Source organism: Mus caroli, unplaced genomic scaffold (assembly GCF_978045245.1).
Source record: "Mus caroli unplaced genomic scaffold, Mus_caroli_1 scaffold_5, whole genome shotgun sequence".
NCBI classification, from domain to species: Eukaryota; Metazoa; Chordata; class Mammalia; order Rodentia; family Muridae; genus Mus; species Mus caroli.
In genome coordinates, this window is record NW_028227260.1 from 63,664,152 (window position 1) to 63,690,529 (window position 26,378).

The following is a 26,378-nucleotide window of genomic DNA, read 5'->3' on the forward strand; positions in this document are numbered from 1 at the left end:
GAAACCATGGCAGCAGCAGGAAGTTCCGGCTGTTTTAAAGTCGCGGTTCCGGTGTTCAGGATGCCAGGGATGATGGGAAGCCTGGACTTGTTTATCGTGTTTGTTCGGAACTTCACCCGCGGTACAGTACGGCCTGAGCATTTTGTTCCAGCACCGGTGTGAGGTGGCTGCCTTTATCGATGGAAATGAAACCCGGGGCTGGGGGTGGGGGATGAGGGGGGAGCGGGGGAGACCTTAGTCTCCCGACCTTAGCACAAAAAGGAACAGTCCCTCTCCTATTTGCACATGTGCACAGGGCTGTACTGAATTACCCAGTCTGCTGTGTTTTCTGGGCAGAAAGATGTTTGGCGGGAAGTTTGTTTCGTCAGGGCTGGGGCTGTCTCGGGGGCGGTTGCGGGGATCGGGAGGGGGCGGGCATCTAGCACTGGAATTCTAAGGGCATAAATCCACACACCTGTCTAGACATCCATCTATCCTTTCATTCAGGAAAACATCTGAGCCCATGAATTGCCAGATCCTGGATACCAGAGACACATCGTCTTGCTTCTCAGGTACTGTTTATTCTAGTATCTGGAGCCAGACTATAAATAAATGGTTGACTTAATTTCAGATAAACATGAGTAATAGAAAGTAAAACAGGCCAAGATATACAGCAGGGAGTACCCTTATTTGAACTGAGTGGTCAGACCCTACTTTCTTTAGAAATGATGATTGAGGACATTAGAAATGGTGGCATTAATGACTTGAAAAGACTTCAGGTACAGATGATTACTGCATCATTTCTAGTAGTTCTAGAAAGCTGGACTAGAAGGGTTCAGTGGATCCAGAAGTGCTAGCTCTAGATCTTGGATAACAATGTGTGCGTGTTAGGGCTTTGAGCATTCCAGTTAAAGGCTTCCTCTGACTTAGTCCCAGAGTCCTGAGGGTGGGGACGCCTGATTCCCTTTCATTTTCTCTTCTGCTTTCCCACCTTGTCTTCATTCTCTCTGGGTCCTGGGATCTCATCCTTTTAGATCCTTTGCTGTGAGGTAAGTGTGGTCCAAGCGAAGCTCCAGTGCTATCCGTGAATGCTAGTGGAGTTCTAATTCTGGTTAAGAGTTTGGGATGGGGCCTTGCTGCACTGTAACTGTGAAGGTGTTTTAAAGAATCTTGTGATGATTCAGCATTGTGAAATAGTGACAACAGCATGGTAAATTGAATAAAATAAACACAGACATATTGTTTGTGGGCAAAATTAGAACCCTTCCAGTTATCTCAGGTACAGTTCATGCTTGTTGGTCCGTTCCTATTCTGTATCACCTTCCTCTTCTCTCACTTCCCTCTTCTCTCCTCTCCATCTTTTCCCTCCCAGTCTCGGATTCCCCCCTCCCCCGCGCCCTCTCTCCCTCACTTTTATAGGGTTTCTTGTAGTTTAGGTTGACTTCAACCTTGAATTTTCTGTCCTTCGCCCATGTCCTGAGACTATAGGTGTATGCTAGCATCACCTTTGGCCTGTTTCTCTCTCTAGGTTTGGAGTACATAATGAGGAGAAATAAAAACAAAAAGATCTCCAGAAAGAAGCCATGGTAAGATTCAAGGTTTCACAGTCCAAGCTAATGCCTGTGGACACTTGACCAAGTGATCTGAGAAAATTGGATTCCTGGCAAAACAAGTGTACCTAGACTCAGGCAAGGTAAATGTCCAGGTAGGCAGGGAAGCATGAGCTGGGGTTTCAGGGGGAGTTGAGAATGGTATATGGGTTGGCACATTGCTGTAATATAAGGACAGTGTGGACATTTTTCTGCATTTCCTGCTTAAAGACACCTCATTACTTGACTTCAGTTGGACTATTAAGGGCACCCCAGCAAGCTGTTTGGGTCGCAGACAATGGCATTTTTTTTGTTCTATTGTGTTGGATGGCAGCTTGTAGTTGACTAGGATGCAGTTCTTTCTGTAGTCAGCACCTTCCTCTTTTCCAGATACAGGCTGTAGAGTAATTTGTCTTCTTTGTTCTAAATACTAAGATTTAGGACTATATTTTGCATATAATGTAGGTACATTTTTTTGAGGACAGACATTTCTTATAGTTGGGAAAAGCTGCTTAGAGGAAGAAAGATGTCATGCCATGGTGTGTTTTGAGCCATAATTATTACTGACTGCTTGCATCCATTTGTAATTAAGGAAACGCTAACCCCTGCTAAGGGCTTCCTCCATATTCCCACATTCAAATGACCTGGACAGACTGATAGCTGAAGGCCTTAAATATAAGAAACCAAAGCAATTTAACAACAAAGAAATACAGCATGGTCTCAGTCCAGCTTCATCTCTAACCCAATGTTTCTACAAGCAGAATTCCAGACCAACAACACCATAAGCCTAGATTCATTACATTAAAACTGGGTTTCTGGCCCAGCCACTGTTTTAAGTACTTTTCAGTTGATTCTGATATGTAATTAAATTTGCAAACCACTAACCAGTATCCCAGCTCTTCACTAACCAGTAAATCTGCACTTTCCAGAGGCTTTGATGCACTTAACATATTTCACATGCGTAGTCTGAGTCATAGTTTGATCCATGGACCATACTGTAGGCCTTGTGCTGTATTGGACTATAGCTTTCTTAGGTGAGCATGGTTATTGATGATGGGAAGGATTAGCTTCTAAAGTCCTGACTTCTAAAAGCAGACAGGCTATAGGATTCTTAGTTATCCATACTGTCTGTGCGTGTGTGTGTGTGCGCGTGCGTGTGTGTGCGCATGCACACGCGCGCATGTTGTTATGTATACTATTATATGTTATATAATATAGAGAGAAATTCAGGATGCAGGAGAAGGGAAGTAGAAGGAACCATCAGACATGAATGAGGCTGGAGATAACTGGAAGGATTCTAATTTGGGCCACTGGGTAGAAATTTTTCCTAGGCTTTATTCAGGAAATACTGGGCCCTGGTGAAGAAAAGAGGCAATGAGCAGTTTGAGAATTGGCTCCCTGAGTGAGATGACGTGCTTATATGCCAGCAAATCACCTCAAATAACTTAAAATATGTATTTTGGAGGGGGGGATGTTGGAATTATCATGCTGTAAATGAAGATCTTATTACCAAACTGGTAATAAATAAGTCTGGTATGCCTCTCCCAATGTGTGTATAGGGGGTAGTAGCCAAGTAGTTTCTGTTTGGAATGCTGTTTGTCACTTCCTTGTTTTCTAGTAAGTGACTTGGTGTGTATTTGTTATATATATGACAAATGAGGGCAAGGCGAAGACAGATTGTGCTTGATTTGTGGCAGGGTGGAGCACAGAGGACGACTAGATTAAATGCAAAGACTGCCCAGGCATCCCAGTGCCCCCCATTGACGTTCCAGAACTTCGTCAAGACAGTGATGAGCTACATGTCCACCTGGAGGAGGTAGGTGACTTACAGGATATCCTTGTTGTGGGCTAGGTAGTATATGAGCATAAGATGCTCCTTGAAGCCCCAGCTCTCCTGACCAAAGTGCTTTGATGAGTCACTTCATAGATCCTGGTACTTGATGGCTTCTGTAGAGCATGAAGGGCAACTAGTGTCCAAAAATATAGTTCTTGTAGCTACCACCAAGCTGTAGCCTACCAACTGTCAGGTATTGTAATTGTCCTTATTGAGATCTAACGACTACATGGATCTCTTGCTTTGTGACATATTGATAAGAATGGTAGCTAAGAAGCAGGACAATCTATGGAGGTCAATAGGGAAGGACCATGTGTAAAGCAACTTTAATCCAGCTGCCGCTGGATTAAACAGCTCTGGCAAGGGACTATACACCTTTAATTCATCTGGCTGGAATCCAGACATACCTTTAGTACATACCTTCATTCCCAAACCATGAAAGTATAGTTAGTTTATAGTAGGAAACATCGATATTTGAAAATGACATCTACCTGGAGGACAGTTCAGTCAGTTTGATGCAGTTCAGTTGAGTGAGTGTAGAGGCAGTGCTTTGAGTTTTTCATGAGTTCCTGCAGGAGCAATTCAAGGCAAAGAATAAGGAGGAGTCAGACAGTTAGAACAGATTGCCAGCATTAGTTTGAGGCTGCACAGAGCAATTCAGTGAGAAGCTGAGAGAAGCCAGATTTAATCAGTCAGCTTAGAAAGGAGTTTGAGCCAGAACAGCTGAATTGAACCAGGCAGCCAGAGTTCAGAAAGAGCTAGTGTGAGCTTATTCATCAGTAAGCCTCCAGGACAGCACTAACATCAGGCGAATAAAGTTTCTTTACCAATTGTGCAGCAATCTACTTTAGTTCATATCAGTGTAGCCTGAACCATCCACATGTCATCCCTCGGATGTCAGGAATTATAAAGGGAGGGCCCAGAATTGTTGTGGGCCCAACCTGCCTCCCAAATGAACTTTGGTTAAAGAGAAGTCGAGCATATCTGCTCAGTGATAGAATGAAAGGAGATACTGCCTAGAGCACAGAGTAGAGGCAAACAGTGGAATCACTGTGATCCAAACATTGGTGGAGAAAGCTCCCCTTCCATATACCAAGGTGCCTGGCTTTTGTGTATGTTAATGGAGGAGGCACTGTTACAGTGTTCGTACAGCCACAAGTTTGAATTCCTTAGGACCTTAAATAGTGAATCAAATTATCCTATCTCCCTCCTAAAGTTTTCATTTGTTTGATACTCAGTGTATGGAGTTTGGGGACAGGAAGTCTTTTGCTGTCATGAAACTTACAAGAAAAGTATTGTGAAGGTGAACCTTCATCTGGAAGAATCTATACATATTTATACACACCTATGTGTATGTAGGTACATAGATGTGTGTCCTGCAGAGAGATTTTTTTTTTCCCTTAAATACATTTAGAAAACATTTTGGTTTATGCATGTTAACCTCAAGTATTGGATTTACTTGGGCTAGCAATAGAGGCTTCTTTCCTTTTCTTGAAGTAGCATGGCTTTTAGTTCCTAATAGCATCAGAATGGAGACTGAAACATTTTATAGGACCTGTAGGTATCCATATGGCAGTTTGGACTAAGTAGGCCAGTTAGCGAGTCCCTATTTGAAGATTATGAACGGTAGTAAGTCTTACTGGTTTCACTTTTCTTGCTCCAAGTAACATTTCTGGAAGCTTTCTCGTGTTATAAGCTCCAAGTCTTAGTGGGTTATGTCCGGTAGGCCTGTTTGGGGCTCTTCAGCATGACCAAAAGGGAAAGCATAAAGGGGAACTTACTGCTTCCTGCACATTGATACATGCCACTTTCTTCAGCAACATCTAACCCGCATTCAGGGGTAGAAAGACAACAAAAGCACAGGTTTTGAATGAGTTGCATAGCCTGAGAACATCTTCCTAGGTTTTCATCCATATCTTCAAGCTGTTCACTCTCTGTCATGCTTCTGTCCCTTCCCACATTACTATCTCACGAATGATGTTATTTCTTCAAATGTCTTACATTATGTCCATCCTGGTCATAATTTGAATTAAGTCACTTCTGAAGACCCATGCATGGACTACTTTGTGTTCTGCTGTGCCGCTACTGGGAGGCTGTGAGGGTGGAACTATTAGGACTATTAGGCTAGGAAGAAGGATGGTATGCCATGTTGGACATGCCTTTGAAAGTGATAGTGACCTCCTGCTTCTTGACTGCCGTGGGTGAAACAGGCCTCCTGCCCATGTACGCCTGCCATGTCACTATAAACCCAAATCAACAGGGTCAGTGCCCGTTGAAACCTCTGAAACCGAGCCAGAACAAACTCTTCCTCCTTTGTGGTTATTTATCTTAGGTATTTTTTACAGAAAGCTGACTAATGAACCTCTCCCTTCTCTTCGCTGACTCATTGATAAAATTGCCTAAGACTCTACCCAGGTTTCAAATTGAACGTGTATAGCTTTCATATAAACGGTCATATTCACAATTCTCCGTGGCAGGTAATAGCAACTACTGTTCTTTTAGTCATTCATGTCACAGACTGAGAATGACTTTGCTTTTTTCTCCCCCCCCCCTCATTTTTCATCTTTCAAGAAATCTTGTGAGTTCTGTCAAATAGTTGTGGCGTTAGATGAATGACTTCACTGCCAAGCCACCATCAGTGTCTGGGTTATAAGAATTGTTTCCTAATTCTTTCCCTGCTTTGTCCTTCTCTTATCCACCCTGATGACCCAGAATTTGGAGTACTTAGTACTTCTGTTAAACACCTATGCTGCCAGCATGTATAGGTGTCTGGGTTCAATCCCTAGAACTTTGAGAAAAAACAAACATAGAGTCAAAGCTAATGATTGCCTCTGCCTTGACTTAAAAACAACAGGGCCCCTTACACTTGCCTGTAAGTCTGTCTATGATTTTGGGTACTGATGTATTAGAATAGCAGGTCGCATCTCAGCAGCACACTAGGCCAAAGCATTTCCACGTGGGAGAGGTTTTATTGGAAGGGAGAGACAAGGTAGTGGCAGAAAGAGAAGAGGGGGAGAGAGAGTGAGGAAGGGGCATTCTCCTTATTTATATGGAAAATGACGTAACACAGGTAAAGGTGGGAGGTGAGCCGAGTGAATGCTGGGAATATGGTGCCTGTTGTCTTGGCAACCGGTCTGCAGGTTGCGCTGTTGCCTATGAGATGTCATAGGTTTGGGATGTCCTGATGCCAACATACTTCCCTTCTTGTTATTATAAAGAGAAGGAAAGAAAAATGGGAGGGGGACACTGATGGTGAAAAGGGAACAAGGGCGTTGTGTCTCTTATGCTAATTCCTGCTGTCTAGGGGCGTCACTCATTTTGGGGTGTAGCTGGCTTTCACTGTCAGGGTCCACTTGGTAAACATTGACATCAGCTTCTTCTGTGGACAACGGCTCTTCTGTGGGCAGCGGCTGGTAATCCTGTAACAGGAGCTGATTTGGTTAGAAATTTTTTGTATTTGTTGTTGAAGGAATGTAGAAACAAGATTAATGAGGCAAGAAGCAAATAATAACGCCAGGAAGATGACTAGGAAAGGTGTTACAAAAGGGAGTATCCACTTCCATATAGGGTTTTCGAAAATCCCAAAACTGTAGGTCTCATGATCTCTGAAGTTCTTGATGTCTGACTGTAGCTCCTGGATTTTATTTCTCACTATCCCAGATTGGTTGTTGTAGAAACAGCACTCTTCTTGGAGGAACAGGCAAAGACCATCTTCTTTAGCTGTCAGGACATCTAGCCCCTGTCGGTTCTGAAGCACCACGGCTGCAAAGAATCGATGTTTCTGGATAATAAGCACAGTTTCAGTCATTTCTTGAAGATTGCTTTTAAACTGGGAAGTGAATGTATTATATAGGGTCATAGAAGTTGTTATCCCTGCAGTTCCAGTACCAGCACCTATGGCTATTCCCATAGCGACCAAAAGTGGCACTACCTGAACTGGCCTCTTATGTTGAGCAGCTATCATATCTACAACTGGGATTGGCAGGGGCTCATTCCCCTGGATTACTCCCAGTGCAGGGAAAAGGAGTACCAATGTGCAGACTCCTGACCAGCTGGCCGGTAGGCGATGATAGGCCTGAGTGCTACAAAGAATTGACATGTTCCAGACTGCAGGGCATTGTGGCAGAGATGAACCAGATATATCAAGGGTTATGGTTCTATTTCAGTCTAGGGAGCTTAGTGTTCCTACAGAACGAGTCCCGGAGGTCTTAAAACAGTTTGTCACTCCAAAGAGAGGGATAGAGAGGTAAGGTATGGAGGCATGGCAACATCGGAGTCAGGGCAGCTGACAAAGTGTGAGGTGAGGTTACTTGGCAGTATCACTGGAGAGGCTGTAAGTGACAATTGTGAGTTAGTTCCAGGGGGTACGCATAACCAGCAATCTTTAAAGCAACCAGGCCTGGTGACATTAAGGAGTTGGTAGGCCAAGGTCAAGGTCTGAAGCAAAAGGTGAAATGACAAGTTAGTGCCATTTATGAGGGGTGATGTCAAAGAGGTAAGGGCTGCAGAGGAGTGCTTGATTGTCTCTCCTGCTTTTTCTGTATCCTGAGGTTGGGCGATTGAGACATATTTTCTCTGGATATGGATGGTACTTACTGGGGACCTGGGATGATTTTTACGGTAGAGTTTACTGACAACTCCGGTTTCCCACCTGGAATCCCATGAGTCTTGTATGTAGAAAAAGAGTGTCTGAGGTGTTGTTAGAAAAAAATGATTGGTCTGTGATCCTATCATATATATATGAAAAGACCAGTATGGGCAGCCCCCATATTCATCTGGCCATTTTCTACAATAATCGTTTGTCTGGTCAAAGAGAAAGCAGGTATAGAGATCATAATATTTGGATGGGATAGCAGATACAGGGATGATAGCAATTTGGATTGGTTCCTGGCATCTGGCTGTGGAGAAGTTTCCTGACCCTATTTGGAAAGAATCTTTGTTATCTGTGGGGATTTCTTGAACCTCGAATCTCCAGATATAAGGGCTACAGCAGGGGAAAGACGAGAAACCCATGTCTAATTCAGTGAGGTTGAACTCGGCTGCTGGAGTAGAGTCTCATTTTCTGGGATTGGGGACAAGGTGGGTGATCTCCACGTCTTCCGGAACATAACAGAGCATGGTCCTGTTAGGGTCGATGTGTATGAAGAAGGGTCATCTTTAGGTGGAGGGTGAGACAGATGGATCCAATGAGAGAGTCCCTTGAGTTTAGCAGCTGTAGGGGTCATGAGGATTACCTTAAAAGGGCCCTGCCTTTTTTGGGAGAGAGGGGTGAGGGCCAATAATCTAGAGGGGATAGAAGGACCTGGTCTCCAATGTTAACAGGCAGTGGACGGGAGACAGTGTGTGGCCATGGTAGATGGTGGTCAACAAAGTTCCATAAGCAAGAACAGAGGTGGCAAAGTAATGGGGTAAGTACATGGTCTGGGAGCAGAAAGCACTTAGGTGAAAGACCAGGAGTTAAGACTGGACGACCATACATGAGTTCAAAAGTCGAGGTGAGGAGAGGTTGCTTGGGGAGAGCTCGTAGCCTGAAAAGAGCCAGAGGGAGGAGTTTTACCCAATCAAGGTGAAGTTCTTGTGACAGCTTAACAAGAGTGGTTTTAAAGACCAGTTAGTTCTTTCTACCTTACCTGAAGATTGAGGGAGGTAGGGAATATGAAAATGCCAGGGATGTCGAGGGCCTTAGATAGGATTTGAGAAACTTGGCAAGTAAATTCAGGACCATTGTCTGACTGGAGGGAGGCTGGGACACCAAACCAGGGGATGATCTTTTGGAGGAGATCAGAGACTGTCTGAGTCCTTTTGTTAGTTGTGGGAAATGCCTCTACACACCCCGAAAAGGTGTCCACCAAGACCAGGAGGTACTTAGCACGTCTGACAGTGGGCATGTGGGTAAAGTCAAGTTGTAAGATTGAGTAATGTATTGGCACTCTTTAATAAAGGCAGAAGAGTTAGAGGCATAAGAACCCAGCCTCTTTTCTGTCTGAGGAAGTTCACTCAGTGAGAAAGGAGCATGTACTCTGACAAGGCTGTCTACTCCAGCAACTTCTCTTAGAGGAAGAACCGTTGCTGGGTTAAGTGTCCCTGGTGGGGAAGGACTTGGGGATTTGACTGTGGCCTTAGAGCGAGTGATAGGTGGGGTGAAGGTAGGTGCCAATGTAGAACGTTTGGAGGGACCTGTGGCTGGCACAGAAGAAAGGAAGTTAGAGGTAGCAGGCTCTGGAGTAGGAAAGGAGGTGGTTCATTAGCTGGATCTAACGTTGTGGTGCCATCTGGCAGAGGTTGTGTAGTTTTCATGGCTAAGAGGAGTTGGGTTGGAGAACAAGGAGCACACATAGAAGGATTGGAACGAAGATAGATAAAGGCTTTAATATAACCTCTTTCCATTTACCAGTTCGCTGACAGTATGTATTAAGATCCCTTAAAATAATTGGATCTAGGGTACCATTAAGTAGCCATTTGGAACCATTATCTAGCGGGTACTAAATCCAGACCTTATTGCAGAGGTATATTAATTTTGATGCCTTCAAGTCAAGGGTTAGCTTCAAAGATTTGAGATTTTCCAGGAGAAATTCCAGTGGGGTGCCTGGGGGTACATTCAAAGACATCATATTACCTGTTTGGGAGGTTACTGGATTATTCCTACCAGCATCCCGAGAACAATCCAGAAACCAAAAAAGAAAATCAGCCAAGCTAGATATGTAAGTCATTACAAGGGTTCTAGTGGCCACCCAGTAAGCCCCAGGCTTACTGTGGAAAGTATTCTACCCTGGATCCAGGGATTTCAAGCTGCTGCAAGGGCGTGGAAGTATGGGGTAGGGGACAAAAGCAACTTTTGAGGGGGCGTCATCCAAACAGTCTGTCTTAACTCATATGTCAGCTGGAGGTGTGACTGTAAAATGCCAACCCCTTAGTCCCCAGAAAAGGCTGGCCAACCCTACCAATTAACATGCCGGTGTCTGTGTGAGAATTTTAGCAAACTGGTAAATACAAGCATGGAAGCCAGGCCTGTAAGATGAACCAGGATAGCACAGCTCATGTGGTTGAGCTGCAGTGCCGGTGGCAGCAGGTCACTTGGTGGAAGCGGCAGCATTGGCCTTCTTGTTCAGCTGGGCAGCGAGAGTTCAGGCTCTGTCCACTGGCAGTGGTTACAGCTGCTCCGAGCAGCGAGACTCCTACAGCAGCCGTGGCCACAAGCCCCTGGCCCACGTGACTGTGGTCCCACCGCCTCCGCTGGGGTCCTCCTGCCACAGCGCTCTGAAGCAGCCAGTGGTATTCTCGCTGAGTTTTCCCAAGTTTTGGCACCAAATGATGTATTAGAATGGCAGGTCACATCTCAACCACACACTAGGCCAAAGCAGTTCCACGTAGAAGAGGGTTTTTTGTTTTTTGTTTTTTTTTTGTTTTTTGTTTTTTCAAGGCAGGGTTTCTCTGTGTAGCCCTGGCTGTCCTGGAACTCACTCCGTAGACCAGGCTGGCCTTGAACTCAGAAATTTGCCTGCCTCTGCCTCCCAAGTGCTGGGATTAAAGGCATGCGCCACCATGCCCACGCCCGGCAGAAGAGGTTTTATTGGAAGGGAGAGACAAGGTAGTGGCAGAAAGAGAAGAGGGGGAGAGAGAGTGAGGAAGGGGCATTCTCCTTATTTATTTGGAAAATGACGTAACACAGGTAAAGATAGGAGGTGCACCAAGTGAATGCTGGGAATATGGTGCCTGTTTTCTTGGCTGTTGCCTATGTGATATCAGGTTTGAGATGCCCTGATGCCAGCAGGTCCCAGTTTCTTTTCTTAGATGCTCTCTTGGTGCTCCCTTTCGTCCTCCTTCCCTGACTATGGTGACCAGCTCCCTGCTCCTAGAGTAGAAGCTTTCTTGCACTCTGCTCTTTTTTCTTGGGGGCATTCTTCCTCAGGTTAATCACATGCCTATTTTCCTGATCTCTCAAGTCTTTGATTAAATGGCATTTTACAGTGTGGCCTGTTTCTGACCATGTTACTTCAAATGGGAATCCACATCCAAATACACAGTTCCCTTTTAGCTTGTTTTCTTAGGATTCTTTTTTTTTTTAAAGATTTATTTATTATTGCCGGGCGTGGTGGCGCACGCCTTTAATCCCAGCACTTGGGAGGCAGAGGCAGGCGGATTTCTGAGTTCGAGGCCAACCTGGTCTACAGAGTGAGTTCCAGGACAGCCAGGACTATACAGAGAAACCCTGTCTCGAAAAACCAAAAAAAAAAAAAAAGATTTATTTATTGATTATATGCAAGTACACTGTAGCTGTCTTCAGACACTCCAGAAGAGGGAGTCAGATCTCGTTACGGATGGTTGTGAGCCACCATGTGGTTGCTGGGATTTGAACTCTGGACCTTCGGAAGAGCAGTCGGGTGCTCTTACCCACTGAGCCATCTCACCAGCCCAGGATTCTTTTTAAAATTGCATTTTGTTCTTTTTGTATACTTAGTTCTTTGCTATGATTTCTGCTTGTTATTTTTGCTCACTAGGTCAGTTATACCAAGCTGGCTTTTGTGGTTTTTTTTTGTTTTGTTTTGTTTTGTTTTTAATTTTTAATATTTTTATTACATATTTTCCTCAATTACATTTCCCATGCTATCCCAAAAGTCCCCCATAGCGCCCCCTACTTCCCTACCCACCCATTCCCATTCTTTTGGCCCTGGCATTCCCCTATATTGGGGCATATAAAGTTTGCAAGTCCAATGGGCCTCTCTTTCCATTGATGGCCGACTAGGTCATCTTTCGATACATATGCAGCTAGAGACAAGAGCTCCGGGGTTCTGGTTAGTACATCATGTTGTTCCAACAATAGGGTTGCAGATCCCTTTAGCTCCTTGGGTACTTTCTCTAGCTTCTCCATTGGGAGCCCTGTGATACATCCAATAGCTGACTGTGAACATCCACTCCTGTGTTTGCTAGGCCCCGGCATCGTCTCACAAGAGACAGCTATATTTGGGTCCTTTCAGCAAAATCTTGCTAGTGTATGCAATGGTGTCAGCGTTTAGAAGCTAATTATGGGATGGATCCCTGGATACGGCAGTCTCTAAATGGTCCATCCTTTCATCACAGCTACGAACTTTGTCTCTGTAACTCCTTCCCTGGGTGTTTTGTTCCCCATTCTAAGAAGGTGCACAGTGTCCACACTTTGGTCTTCATTCTTCTTGAGTTTCATGCGTCTAGCAAATTGTATCTTATATCTTGGGTATCCTAAGTTTTGGGCTAATATCCACTTATCAGTGAATACATATTGTGTGAGTTCTTTTGTGATTGTGTTACTTCACTCAAGATGATGCCCTCCAGGTCCATCCATTTGGCTAGGAATTTCATAAATTCATTCTTTTTAATAGCTGAGTAGTACTCCATTGTGTAAATGTACCATAATTTCTGTATCCATTCCTCTGTTGAGGGACATCTGGGTTCTTTCCAGCTTCTGGCTATTATAAATAGGGCTGCTATGAACATAGTGGAGCATGTGTCCTTTTTACCGGTTGGGACATCTTCTGGATATATGCCCAGGAGAGGTATTGCTGGATCCTCCGGTAGTACTATGTCCAATTTTCTGAGGAACCGCCAGACTGATTTCCAGAGTGGTTGTACAAGCTTGCAATCCCACCAACAATGGAGGAGTGTTCCTCTTTCTCCACATCCTCGCCAGCATCTGCTTTTCTGACCGGAAGAGGCTTGTGGCCCTATGTAGGCCGGATTTCTCCCTCCCCAACCAAAGCAGTCTCAGGTCCCGCGTGATTGGACTGGAGCAGAAGCTGTGTTCCACTCACCAGCAGTCTCAAAATCCTGTGGCGGGGGTCGTGGGTAGCTGGCGGGTGTCAGCCGACCCTGTGCTCTAGCTACCCCTGTGCTGATCCGGCCGGATGAGGCCTGTGGCCCTACTCAGGCCGGTTTCTGCTTCCTTAACTAATGCAGTCTCAGGTCCCGCGCGCAATTGGATTGGAGCAGAAGCTGTGTTCCACTCACCAGAAGTCTTAAGATCCTGTGGCGGGTGTTGTGGGTAGCTGGCGAGTGTCAGCCGACCCTGCGCCCTAGCTACCCCGGTGCTTTTCTGACCGGAAGAGGCTTGTGTCCCTATGTAGGCCGGATTTCTCCCTCCCCAACCAAAGCAGTCTCAGGTCCCGCGTGATTGGACTGGAGCAGAAGCTGTGTTCCACTCACCAGCAGTCTCAAAATCCTGTGGCGGGGGTCGTGGGTAGCTCGCGGGTGTCAGCCGACCCTGCGCTCTAGCTACCCCTGTGCTGATCCGGCCGGATGAGGCCTGTGGCCCTACTCAGGCCGGTTTCTGCTTCCTTAACTAATTCAGTCTCAGGTCCCGTGCGCAATTGGATTGGAGCAGAAGCTGTGTTCCACTCACCAGAAGTCTTAAGATCCTGTGGCGGGTGTTGTGGGTAGCTGGCGAGTGTCAGCCGACCCTGCGCCCTCGCTACCCTGGTGCTTTTCTGACCGGAAGAGGCTTGTGGCCCTATGTAGGCCGGATTTCTCTCTCCCCAACCAGAGCAGTCTCAGGTCCCACGTGATTGGACTGGAGCAGAAGCTGTGTTCCACTCACCAGCAGTCTCAAAATCCTGTGGCGGGGGTCGTGGGTAGCTGGCGGGTGTCAGCCGACCCTGCGCTCTAGCTACCCCAGTGCTGATCAGGCCGGATCGGCTTTTGTTATCTTTAGTGTATGTTTGGTTGTTGACTAATTTTTCCTGTTTGGACTAGCTGTAAAGGCTTCATTCATGATTATTGAATGGATAAATATATATTGCCAATATTGTGTCTTTATGGCTATTTTTAGATCTAGTGAAGAAAGAGTATGAGATATGAAAGCGCCCTATAACATTACCTTTCTTAGTTTTTCCTTTTAGTTGTACCATCATGGACAAAATAAAAATAAATTAAATAAAACAAAGAATGATATTTGTAATGTATACAAAAGCAAACAGTAATAACCCTAAGAAAGGAACACAAGGTGGGCATGGTGGTGGATCCCTATAACTGAAGCACTCCGTGTTGAGTTTGGGGCAGGAGTCTCACTCAAAGTTCAAAACTATCCTTGGCTACATAAAAAGATCCTGTCTCAAAAAGGAAATAAAAAAGGACTGGAATGCATAATGCTAAGATTCATGAGGCCTGGGCCCACATAAGCCCCGTGTAGTGGCACATACTTTTAATCCCAGCATTCTGGAGGTGGAGGCAGGAAGATTAGAAGTTCAAAGTTGGTCTGGAGAGATGGCTCAGAAGTTAAGAGCACTGACTGTTCTTTTGGAGGTCCTGAGTTCAAATCTCAGCAACCACATGGTGGCTCACAACCATAATTGGGTCTGATGCCCTCTTCTGGTATGTCTGAAGACTGCTACAGTGTACTTATATAAACAAAATAAATTTTTTAAAAACAACAACAACAAAAAACAGTTCAAAGTCATGTTTGACTAAATAAGGAGTTCCAGGCCAGCCTTGGCTAGAGGTCCCTGAAGGAAGTGAAGGAGATAGGGAGGTAGGAAAGGAAACAATAAATAATGTCATAGAGCAAATTAATAAACAGCTAAAACACATTGACACCCATAATACATGTAGACTGTGGGGCTAGTTTAGGGGTGATGGTGACTGGGAGAAAACAAACAGCTTTGCTTTAACAGTCCTCACTGTGAGGGTAAGGACTGGACTCCATATTATTCTCTATTACCCTTCCTTGTTCTTCTCCTTGCTTTACTCAGACTGGAGTCAGCTCACACTTTTAGTCACATTTTTTCCATTTAAAATTACTTTTGATACTTTCATACATATATACAATCTGTTTTGGTCATATCTTCCCCTCTCCCAACTTCTCCCTGATACTTCCCACATCCTGTCCCAACTTTAAACTTTCGGTCTTCTATTCTTTTTTTTATTTTTCAAGTATAAACCCAGAGTTCAAAATTAGTGCTCATAAACTCCACGTGGGTGTGAAGTCATCCACTGGATTGTAGGATCTGCACTGCTGGGAATCGAGCCTCCAAAGAAAAGCTTCCCTATCAACCAGCAGTAGCTCTGCAGCTAGTGGGGGGCCCTGTAAACCCCTTTTATCTCCCTTTCCATGGCAAGTGTGATGACTGCCTGCCTGCCTGACTGACTTCTTCCTTCCTTTCTTTCCTTTCCTTTCCTTCCTTTTGTTCTTTCATTCTTTATATATAAATATATTTATTTTCTTTCTTTTTTTACATCCCAACTATAGTTTCCCCTCCTTCTTCTGCCCCCAGTCCTCCCTCCCACCTCCCTTCTGCCCTTCCCTCATCCACTCTGCTGTTTCTCTTCAGAAAGGGCAGGCTTCCCATGGATATCACTATCAAGTTGCAGTTAGAGTAGGCATCTTTTTTCATATTGAGACTGGATGAAGCAACCCAGTATAAGGAAAGGGTCCCTGAAGCAGGCAAAAGAGTCAGCGACAGCCCCTGCTCCTACAAGAAGACGAAGCTAGACAACTGTAACTTATGTATAGTGGGCCTAGGTCAGTCCCATGCAGGCTCTCTGGTTGTCCATTCAGTCTCTAAGCTCTTATGAGCCCAGGTTGGTTGATTTTGTGGCTTTTCTTTGTGGAGTCCTTGACACTTCTGGTTCCTACAATCCTTCCTCCCCTTCTTCAGCAAGATTCCCTGAACTCCATCTAATGTTTGGTGGTGAATCTCTGCATCTGTTTCTATCAGTTGCTGGGTAAAGCCTCTCTGATGACATTTGGGCTAGGGATCAATTTATACGTTTAGCAGAGTGTCATCATTAGGAGTCATTTTCTATCTGTGCAGCCTCTGGGATGATGGCTTTCTTAAACTAGTACAACCAGTCTTATATGCTATATGTGTTTTTAAATATTTATGAATGAAGTCAAAGATTTCATCTATGGAGTATTCTATACAAGGAAGTTTGTCTTCCTTCTATGCCTCCTTAATACAGGACATGTTTGTCAAAGGATGCCAAGTTCAATTAGAACCAGAGAAGTAACTTTTGATGACTTCAGTATGGTGACTTAATTAGATATTGTGTATTTAGGTTTGTTAAGTCATTTTTGGTTCTCACTAGTCAAAGAAGTATTTTTGGTGATGTATGTGTTCATTATTTTAATAGAAGCAGTTGACTCTGTGTGTGTGTGTGTGTGTGTGTGTGTGAATCAAAACACAGGCTCAGAAGATGGTTCATTGGGCAAAGTACTTCTCATGCAAGTATGAGGGACTGGGTTCAAATCTCTAGAACCCATGTAAAACCTGGCATGGTAGTATGTGTGTCTAATAGCAGTATTCCTATGGTGATCTAGGAGAGGTGGCAACAAGAAAATCCTAGAAGCTATCCCAAAGCTACCACAATACGAGCAAAGAAGTCATTTTTTTTTTCCTATAAATTCTTTTCTTCTCCCTTTCCCCTACCAGCTTAGGAAATGCTCCTGACCAACTGTAATAGAACATGGATATAGATAATTTCTTTTTTTTTTTTTTTTTTTTTTTTGGTTTTTCGAGACAGGGTTTCTCTGTGTAGCCCTGGCTGTCCTGGAACTCACTTTGTAGACCAGGCTGGCCTCGAACTCAGAAATCCGCCTGCCTCTGCCTCCCGAGTGCTGGGATTAAAGGCGTGCGCCACCACGCCCGGCTTTAGATAATTTCTTACAACAGACTGCATATTAATCTCTTTACTTCCTGCATTGTATCCTTGAGCTTTGCCATGAGGGCAAGGCGGATTTATAAAGCAATCTCCCTCCCCACCATTAATAAAGTGATTGTGGGACATAACTGCTTGATCTTTTGGGTTTTTGTTTTTGTTTGTTGTTTTGTTTTGTTTTTTGAGACAGGGTCTCACTATGTCGCTCTGGCTCTCTGGGAACTCACTATTAAACCAGGCTGCCCTCAAACTCACAGAGATCTACCTGCCTCTGCCTCCTGAGTTCTGGGATTAAAGGTGTACACTACCATGCCCACCAAGCTGCCTGATTCTTGACTTTATGTTGGGATGACTCTCTTCTTCAGCAATGCTTCTCTGTATGTGTGAATACATGTGTGTTTGTGCAGATAATATGTGCCCATATGTGCCGGTGGTCAAAATTACATGTTTTCCTTCATCCCCACCTCATTTATTATATATTTCCTTTTTCGTGTGTGTGTGTGTGTGCATTGCACATTTGTGTGAGTGTGGTGTGGGCAGATATTCAGTTATCATCAGTCCTTCCCATCTTCATACCGAGTCTTGTACTTTTGCTGCTATGTACACCACATCAGCTGGCTTGTGAGCTTCTGGAGATTTTCTTCTTTCCATTTTGCTAGGAGCACTGAGATTGGAGATACATGCTGCTGCACTAGGCTTTATGTGAGCTCCAGGGACTCAAACTCAGGCCCTCACACTTGTATAGCAAACGCTATACCTACTGATCCAGCCGCCCAGCCTCAATGCAGTGTTATAGTTTAAAATTTGAAGCTTATGGACTTGTAGTTTTTAGGCATCCTAAGTTTTTAGGCATCTGCTTTTTGTTGAGTGATCTTTCCCACGCCATAGCTCCAAGTGTGAGCTAATATACATCTCTGTGCAGAATTCCAAACAAGCACCCCATTGTCCAAAATGTTTTAAATCAGACACAGTATCTCAGTATGACCTTGTTATAGACTGAGTATTCATATCCCTCCATTGAAAGCTAATATGATGGCACTTAGTTCTATATATTGAAAAAATAAGTCATGAATGTGGTACTTAGTTATGAATATCAAGGAAATAATTAAGTCATGAATGTGTCAGCCTTGAGAATTGGATTATCTCCCGTACATCAAGAGGCCAGAGGGCCAGCTCCTGCTGTGTACGTATACAAGATGTTGGCAGTTTGCAGCCTGGAAGAAAACACTCATCAGATCCCAGCTGCACTGCCACTGTGATCTCAGGCTTTCAGCCCCCAACACTGTGACAGATGTTTACTTCCTGCACTGTATCCTTGAGTTTTGTTATGAGGACAAGCCTCATAGCTTAGTAGCCAGTGGTAGATAGTCTGTAGACAGCTTGTCTAACTCCCATTCATGAAGTAATTGGGAGACATAGCTGCTTGTTTTCTTGATTCATAACTTTGACTTTGTACTAGAATGGCATTTATTATTTACATGTCATCTAGTGTATAGTAGTTCATAATAGCAGCCAAAATTAATGTAAGCCTGTAATTCAGTGATAGTACATTTGGGCACTGTGGCCTAACACAGTTTCGATAGTTACAAGATGAGGCAATACCAAACACTTTCTCAGCCAGTCAGGTTTGCCTTTTCCTATGTTAACTATCTGAAGGAAAAGGCTGGCTCAACATCCTGCATCCCAGGGCCTAGGAGATAAAGATTCCTTGGGATATTCTCAGTGGAAATCTCTGTCCTATTTATTTCTAAACTTAGACAAACATGGGCAAAACCCAGTCCAGCTTAACTAACAGCTCAGGGCCTCCAAGCTCTGTAGTCTGGCAGGCTACTTATCTAAAGTAGGAAGACCACACATACGTTTTACAAGTTGACAACAGGATCAATGGCTATTTACACTAAGATATACAAGTACAAACTTGGGACACATGTTTTTTATTAAAGGATTACAAGTGACCTGAAAGGTTATTATATTTCATTCTGATGCTGAACACCATGGAGACACAGTAACTTGGGATTTTCTTTTTAATATATCTTAGAGAGTATGTTACTTAATAGCCATAAAACTTTCTACCATTGAAGTTTTGGAAGAACCTCTCTTGAAAATGAAATAGCTTTGTTAATTTACCTCCTTAAACTGTCTTAGGACTTCTAGCTTTATCCTCCTAAAGTCCCAGGTGTATTTAATGATGTGCTCAGAGAGATTCCCATACACGTTTGAGTATCTCACTGTTGGAGCACTATGAGTGTCATCTGACACAACCCACCAGAATTTTAGTTGTGTTTTTCCCTGGAGGTCAAGCAGAATAAGAACCATTGGACAGAGCCTTCTCCAACTGGAGTACAAGTTTTCATCCTCTGGTTTATAGTTCTATATTCAGCTTATTCCACATGAGACAGATTTCATTTTGAAAATTGCCTGAAACATTTTACTTGTTACCTGTCCCCAGCATCAGTCTGCCTACACATTGAAAGTCACTCCTCATGTGAGGGCCTTGACTGGGAATAGGGCCAAGACCTTCAAAAGAGCTTCTGGCTTATCATCACTGTTCTTCCTTTTGTATCATAGGTCATAGTTTTCTCATCATCTTTGTCATAGTCCTGAAAGCTCTCTAGCCTCTGTGTGTGTGCATGCATTATGCCGTGGAAATTGCAGTTTTCTTGCCTCTTCTTCCTTCTCTATTCTCATTCTCTTGCCCACGTTGCTGATACCCTCAGTTTTGCTGACTTTCTCCTCAATGTTCCCTCGCATCTTTACTTTCCACATCTAGCATTAAATTCATCTGCTGCTTTGTATCCTCTTTCAGGTCATTGATCATTCTTACCAGTAACGTTTTGGAATTCTTTTTTTTTTTTTTTTAAAGATTTATTTATTTATTATATGTAAGTACACTGTAGTTGTCCTCAGATACTCCAGAAGAGGGCATCAGATTTCATTACAGATGGTTGTGAGCCACCATGTGGTTGCTGGGATTTGAACTCGGGACCTTCGGAAGAGCAGTTGGCACTCTTAACCACTGAGCCATCTCGCCAGCGCCCTGGAATTCTTATCTAGCATTTTACCTGTCAGTATTTTTGAGCTCTGTAGTTGAGGAAGTAAGATCTTTCTGGGAGAGTCTTTTTTTTTTTTTTTTTTTAAACTTTGTTATTTATTTTTAAAGATTTATTTATTTATTATATGTAAGTACATTGTAGCTGTCCTCAGACACTCCAGAAAAGTGAGTCAGATCTCGTTAAGGATGGTTGTGAGCCACCATGTGGTTGCTGGGATTTGAACTCCAGACCTTCGGAAGAGCAGTCAGGTGCTCTTACCCACTGAGCCATCTCACCAGCCCTCTGGGAGAGTCTTATGGCCTTGCTTTATGTTACTTGTGTTGTTCGGCTTCCACGTGAATGTTGGCTTTCTATTATTTATATTGTTATTTAATATCAGCCTTAGTCCATGGTGATCTGATAGGATGCATGGGATAATTTCAATTTTTGTTATCTGTTGACGACTGGTTTGTGACCAATTATATGGTCAGTTTTGGAGAAGGTACCATGAGGTGCAGAGAAGAAGGTATATCCTTTTGTTTTAGGATAAAATGTTCTATATATATCTGGTAAATCCATTTGTTTCATAACTTCTAATAGTTTCAATGTGTCTCTGTGTGGTTTCTGTTTCCAGGATCTGTCCATTGATGAGAGTGGGGTGTTGAAGTCTCCCACTATTATTGTGTGAGGGGCAATGTGTGCTTTGAGCTTTACTAAAGTTTCTTTAATGAATGTGGCTGCCCTTGCATTTGGAGCATAGATATTCAGAATTGAGAGTTCATCTTGGAAGATTTTACCTTTGATGAGTATGAAGTGTCCCTCCTTGTCCTTTTTGATAACTTTGGGTTGGAAGTCGATTTTATTCAATATTAGAATGGCTACTCCAGCTTGTTTCTTTGGACCATTTGCTTGGAAAATTGTCTTCCAGCCTTTCACTCTGAGGTAGTGTCTGTTTTTTTCCCTGAGGTAAGTTTCCTGTAAGCAGCAAAAGTTTGGTCCTATTTGTGTAGCCAGTCTGTTAGTCTATGTTTTTTTAATGGGAAATTGAGTGCATTGATATTAAGAGATATTAAAGAAAAGTAATTGTTGCTTCCTGTTATTTTTGTTGTTAAAGTTGGGATTCTGTTCTTGTGACTGTCTTCTTTTAGGTTTGTTGAAGGATTACTTTCTTGCTTTTTCTAGGGTGCAGTTTCCGTCCTTGTATTGTTTTTTTTTTTTTTTTTTTTCCTGTTATTATCCTTTGAAGGGCTGGATTTGTGGAAAGATAATGTGTGAATTTGGTTTTGTCATGGAATACTTTGGTTTCTCCATCTATGCTAATTGAGAGTTTGGCTGGGTATAGTAGCCTGGGCTGGCATTTGTGTTCTCTTAGGGTCTGTATAACATCTTTCCAGGATCTTTTGGCTTTCATACTCTCTAGTGAGAAGTCTGGTGTCATTCTGATATGTCTGCCTTTATATGTTACTTGACCTTTTTCCCTTATTGCTTTTAATATGCTCTATATCTAGTGCATTTGTTGTTTTGATTATTATGTTTCAGGAAGAATTTCTTTTCTGGTTTAGTCTATTTGGAGTTCTGTTGGCTTCTTGTATGTTCATGGGTCTTTCTTTTCTTTCTTTCTTTCTTTCTTTCTTTCTTTCTTTCTTTCTTTCTTTCTTTCTTTCTTTCTTTCTTAAGACAAGGTTTCTCTGTATAGCCCTTGCTGTCCTGGAACTCACTTTGTAGACCAGGCTGGCCTAGAACTCAGAAATCCACCTGCCTCTGCCTTCCAAGTACTGGGATTAAAGGCATGCGCCACCACTGCCCGGCAGGACATTTCTTTCTTTTGGTTAGGGAAGTTTTCTTCTATAATTTTGTTGAAGATATTTGCTGGCCCTTTAAGTTGAAAATCTTCATTCTCATCTATTCCTATTCATAGGTTTGGTCTTCTCATTGTGTCCTGGATTTCCTGGATGTTTTGAGTTAGGATCTTTTTGCATTTTGCATTTTCATTGGTTGTTCTGTCCATGTTCTCTATGGAATCTTCTGCATCTGAGATTCTCTCTTCCATCTCTTATCGTGTTGCTGATGCTCACATCTATGGTTCCTGATTTCTTTCCTAGGGTTTCTATCTCCAGTGTTGTCTCCCTTTGGATTTTCTTTATTGTTTCTACTTCCATTTTTAGATCTTGGATGGTTTTGTTCAATTCTATCACCTGTTTGGTTGTGTTTTCCTGTAATTCTTTAAGGGATTTTTGTGTTTCTTCTTTAAGGACTTCTACCTGTTTAGCAGTGTTTTCCAGTAATTCTTTATGGGATTTTTGTGCTTCCTCTAAGTCTTCTACCTGTTTAGCCGTGTTCTCCTGTATTGCTTTAAGTGAGTTATTAATGTCCTTCTTAAAATTCTCTACCAGCATCATTAGATATGATTTTAAATCCAAATCTTGCTTTTCAGGTGTGTTGAGGTATCCAGGACTAGCTGTGTTGGGAGTGCTGGGTTCTGATGATGGTGAGTGGTCTTGGTTTCTGTTAGTAAGATTGTTACGTTTGCCTTTCACCATCTGGTAATCTCTGGGGTTAGTTGCTGTAGCTGTCTCTGGCTGGAGCTTGTTCCTCTTGTGATTCTGTTAGCCTCTATCAGCACTCCTTGGAGTCCAACTCTCTCCTGAGTCTCACTGTTCAGAGTACTCTCTGCAGGCAAGTGTGCAGAGGTCTGGAGCTCAGCTCTGCCTTCTGTCTGAAGATGAAGGCCCAAAAGGGACCCTGTCCCAGAAGCTGTGTTGCTTCCGCCGCCTGCACTCTCTCTTGTGCAGATTGGTCTCTTTGGGACCTGGGATACAAGATGGTGTTCTCACCTGGTCCCACGGACTGAGCCTTATTCTCAGTTTTTAATTAAAACATTTTTTGTTACTAGAGCTTGAACGTGGGGTCTTACACATGGTAGTAAAATTGGCTACTGCTGAGCTATGAGATACATTCCTAGATCTTGGGGTTTTTGTTTTTCATTTTTTTCTCTTTTAGTTAAAAATTTCTCATTCAATATATTTTGTTCATGTTCTGGCCTTTCCCCAACTTTTCTCAGATCCTGCCCCTACTTATCCAACTTCATGTTTATTCCATCTCCTCAAAAAGAAATGAACAAAAAATGAAAAAAACAATCAAAAAAACAGTAAGACACACATACAAAATGCCAAAACAAAGCAGAATCCAGCCACCCACACAAATACCCTGTGGAATTGGTTCTGTGTTGGCTAACTTTGAGTAGGCATAAGGTCTGCCCTGGATTTTGGTTGATACCCAGTGGCACACCAGAGAAGAAAACTGATTTTCCTTTTGCCAGTCAATTTCAACTGCAAATAACTGCTTTGTTAGGGGTGGGATTCCATGACAAACTTTTCCTCAGTGCTGGGACCTCATCTGGCTTGAACCTCTACAGCAGTCTCCTTTCAGAGGAAGGCTTCATGAATATGTCCTATTTAGGGTGAGTGCTCCAACATCTCTCACTTTCGGCACATTGTCCAATTGTGAGTCTCTGCATCTATTGTAAAAGAAGCTTCCCTGCTGAGGATAAAATGATGCAGTGAACTGTGGCTTTAGCAGTATGTCATTAGGAGTCATTTTATTCCTGGGATCCTTAGAGTAATAGTATTGGGTCCCAGATTCTAGGCCACTTTAGCAGTACCCGGTACAGGTTCTGTCTCATGTAGTGGGCCTTAAATCCAACCAGAAAGTGGTTAGTTACTCTTAAACATTTGTGCCACTGTTGGACCAGCATATCTCATAGACAGGTTGTAGTTGTAGGATTTGTAGCTGGATTACACATTGATGCCTACGTTTCTCCTCCAGGACCATGCAGAATACCTTCCAGCGCCATGAACACTAGTCAGTCAGTAATGCTGAACTTCTCGTTGTGCTCCAGCTCAGTTTTCTCATGTTTGATGATGTAAGTATTATCTTCAGCAGTAGAACCTTACCATCATGGGGAGCAACCAATAGTTTTTGCAATAGTCTGTAATATTTTGGGAAGAACCATAGAACTCCCTTGGCCAATGACTCAAAATGTAATTCATTCCTGGTACTGGAGGTTTTACTTGGTGGCATGAAGTGTCCAGTTTGGGCATTGTTTCCCCCATTATTTAGTAACGCTGTCTGAATTCCTTTCTTATGTATATTTTAGGAAGCTTCTACAGTAGTAGGTTTCCATATGTTTTTTGTTTTTGTTTTTGTTTTTTTGTTTGTTTGTTTTTTCGAGACAGGGTCTCTCTGTATAGCCCTGGCTGTCCTGGAACTCACTCTGTAGACCAGGCTGGCCTCAAACTCAGAAATCTGCCTGCCTCTGCCTCCCAAGTGCTGGGACTAAAGGCATGCACCACCACACCCAGCCAATCACATAATCTTATGAGTCAGAGCTAAAAGTCTGCACAAACAGAAGCTAGATTCACCAAAGCTGACAGTAGCACAAATCTACAGGTATAAACATGCATGGTTAGAAGACAATTTGATAGTTATAACATGGCCAGCTACGGAGGCAATAGTGGTAAAGCTTCTCCATTAGAGCCTATGGTCTCTCCAGCTATAGGCTTTCTATATGGTTTTTTAAAAGGCTTTAGTGTTGTCCCTCCCCATGATCCGTTTGATGTTGTTCTTCCTTCCTTTCCCCATTTAGTCCTCTTATTCTAGATTGTCCTTTATCTCTCCATAGTACTAGATTCTATTTACTCTTTCTTAGGAGATCCTCTCTTCCTGCCCTGGGCCTTTGTGGATAGCCAAGCTTTAGTGTTCAGCCCTAAAGACATATACATATGAACATCAACAGTAAATGGACTCAGCAGGTTGTATTTCTACACATGCACACACACCCCAACACAATTAAAGAGTAAGAGGTCATGAATTTCATTGAAAGAGTGAGACTGGGTAGAGACAGTGTCTTCCCCACTCCTTCTGTCACTTACTCCTGCTATGATGGATTATGTCACTATAGACACAAAGCAACGGGACCATGTGACTATGGACTGAAACTGAAGGAGAATAATTCCTTCCTTCTAAGTTGATTGAGGTGTTTTGTCACTGTTACAACTGAGGAACATGTCAGGCCTATCACAGGAATTCAACACTAGTTAAATATGCTCAGTTATGGTTTTTTTATTACCTGAGGTTCATTTCCTAGGAAAGTGGGTATACAAGCATACACTGCTGATAAACAACTGAGGAACATGTCAGGCCTATCACAGGAATTCAACACTAGTTAAATATGCTCAGTTATGGTTTTTTTATTACCTGAGGTTCATTTCCCAGGAAAGTGGGTATACAAGCATACACTGCTGATAAACTAGTGGACCTTTGTTTGAAACTTTCATTTGGTCTGTGCCTCAAGTGATAACTTTATAGATGTTTTGCTCCTGTTGCTCCTAACTTGAGGAAATTTCAAGAAACCCTTGCAACTTGGAATGTGTTTGCAACTTGATTTGTTTTTTTAAAAGTAATTCCACCAAGTTAACTGAGTGCTTCTTTCTTTCTTTCTTTCTTTCTTTCTTTCTTTCTTTCTTGCTTGCTTGCTTGCTTTCTTGCTTTCTTGCTTTCTTGCTTTCTTTCTTCCTTTCCTCTTTCTTTCTTTCTTTCTTTCTTTCTTTCTTTCTTTCTTTCTTTCTTTCTTTCTTTCTTTCTTTCTTTCTTTCTTTCACAGAGTTCAGGATCAAGCTCAGAAGCTCACAGCTGCCAGCAAGCACTCTACTACTGAACTGCACCATCTCTCCAGCCCATGCTTACTCTTGACTAGCCCCAAAGTAGTCAATGGTATGGCAAAATAAACCTCCATTTCATTTAGATTTTTATAGTATTTTTTGCCACTTAAATTATTTTATGTAGTTGAGTATGATTTTTTTCCCTAAGGAATTCTATGTATCTCAACTTCAAGAGTCTTCAACCTTTATGTTATACATAATTTCCTATAGATTTCAAAGTTGCTTTAATAAAAAGTTTAATGTTAAAACAGTTGTGGATTTACATGTAGTTATGTGACTACATTATCCTTTACCTTTTTTCTCTGACAATATCTTCCAAAAATATATCACAAGCAGAAAATGGACATTAATATAATAGATTAATCTGATTCCTGTTTTTTTCCTAGTTATAGGTATACTCATATATGTGTATGAGTTTAATTCTATGTAATTTTATTATGTGTAGGTTTGTGAATCCATGACCATCATATTTGGGATACAGAATGTTTAGCACCACAAAGATTCCTTAAATGTTGTCCTTTTATAATCATACTGCCTCTACCTCCTTATACTCCATGCCTCTCCTTAGCACTTAAAAAACATAAATCTCTCTAATTTTGTA

General features: G+C 42.8%; 1 long non-coding RNA gene across 3 annotated transcripts; it reads left to right on the forward strand.

Moving 5' to 3' along the window:
* LOC110287359 (uncharacterized) lies at positions 1–25,859 on the forward strand. 3 transcript variants are annotated; one of them, XR_015047147.1, is made up of 7 exons: positions 1–121; positions 487–551; positions 1,508–1,672; positions 3,266–3,384; positions 22,492–22,545; positions 23,883–23,979; positions 25,720–25,859. It is a non-coding gene; the product is annotated as an uncharacterized LOC110287359 (long non-coding RNA). The 3 variants fall into 3 exon arrangements; XR_003835731.2 differs by having other exon boundaries at positions 26–163; XR_002377202.3 differs by lacking the exon at positions 22,492–22,545 and having other exon boundaries at positions 26–163.
* The last annotated feature ends 519 nt before the right edge of the window (positions 25,860–26,378 follow it).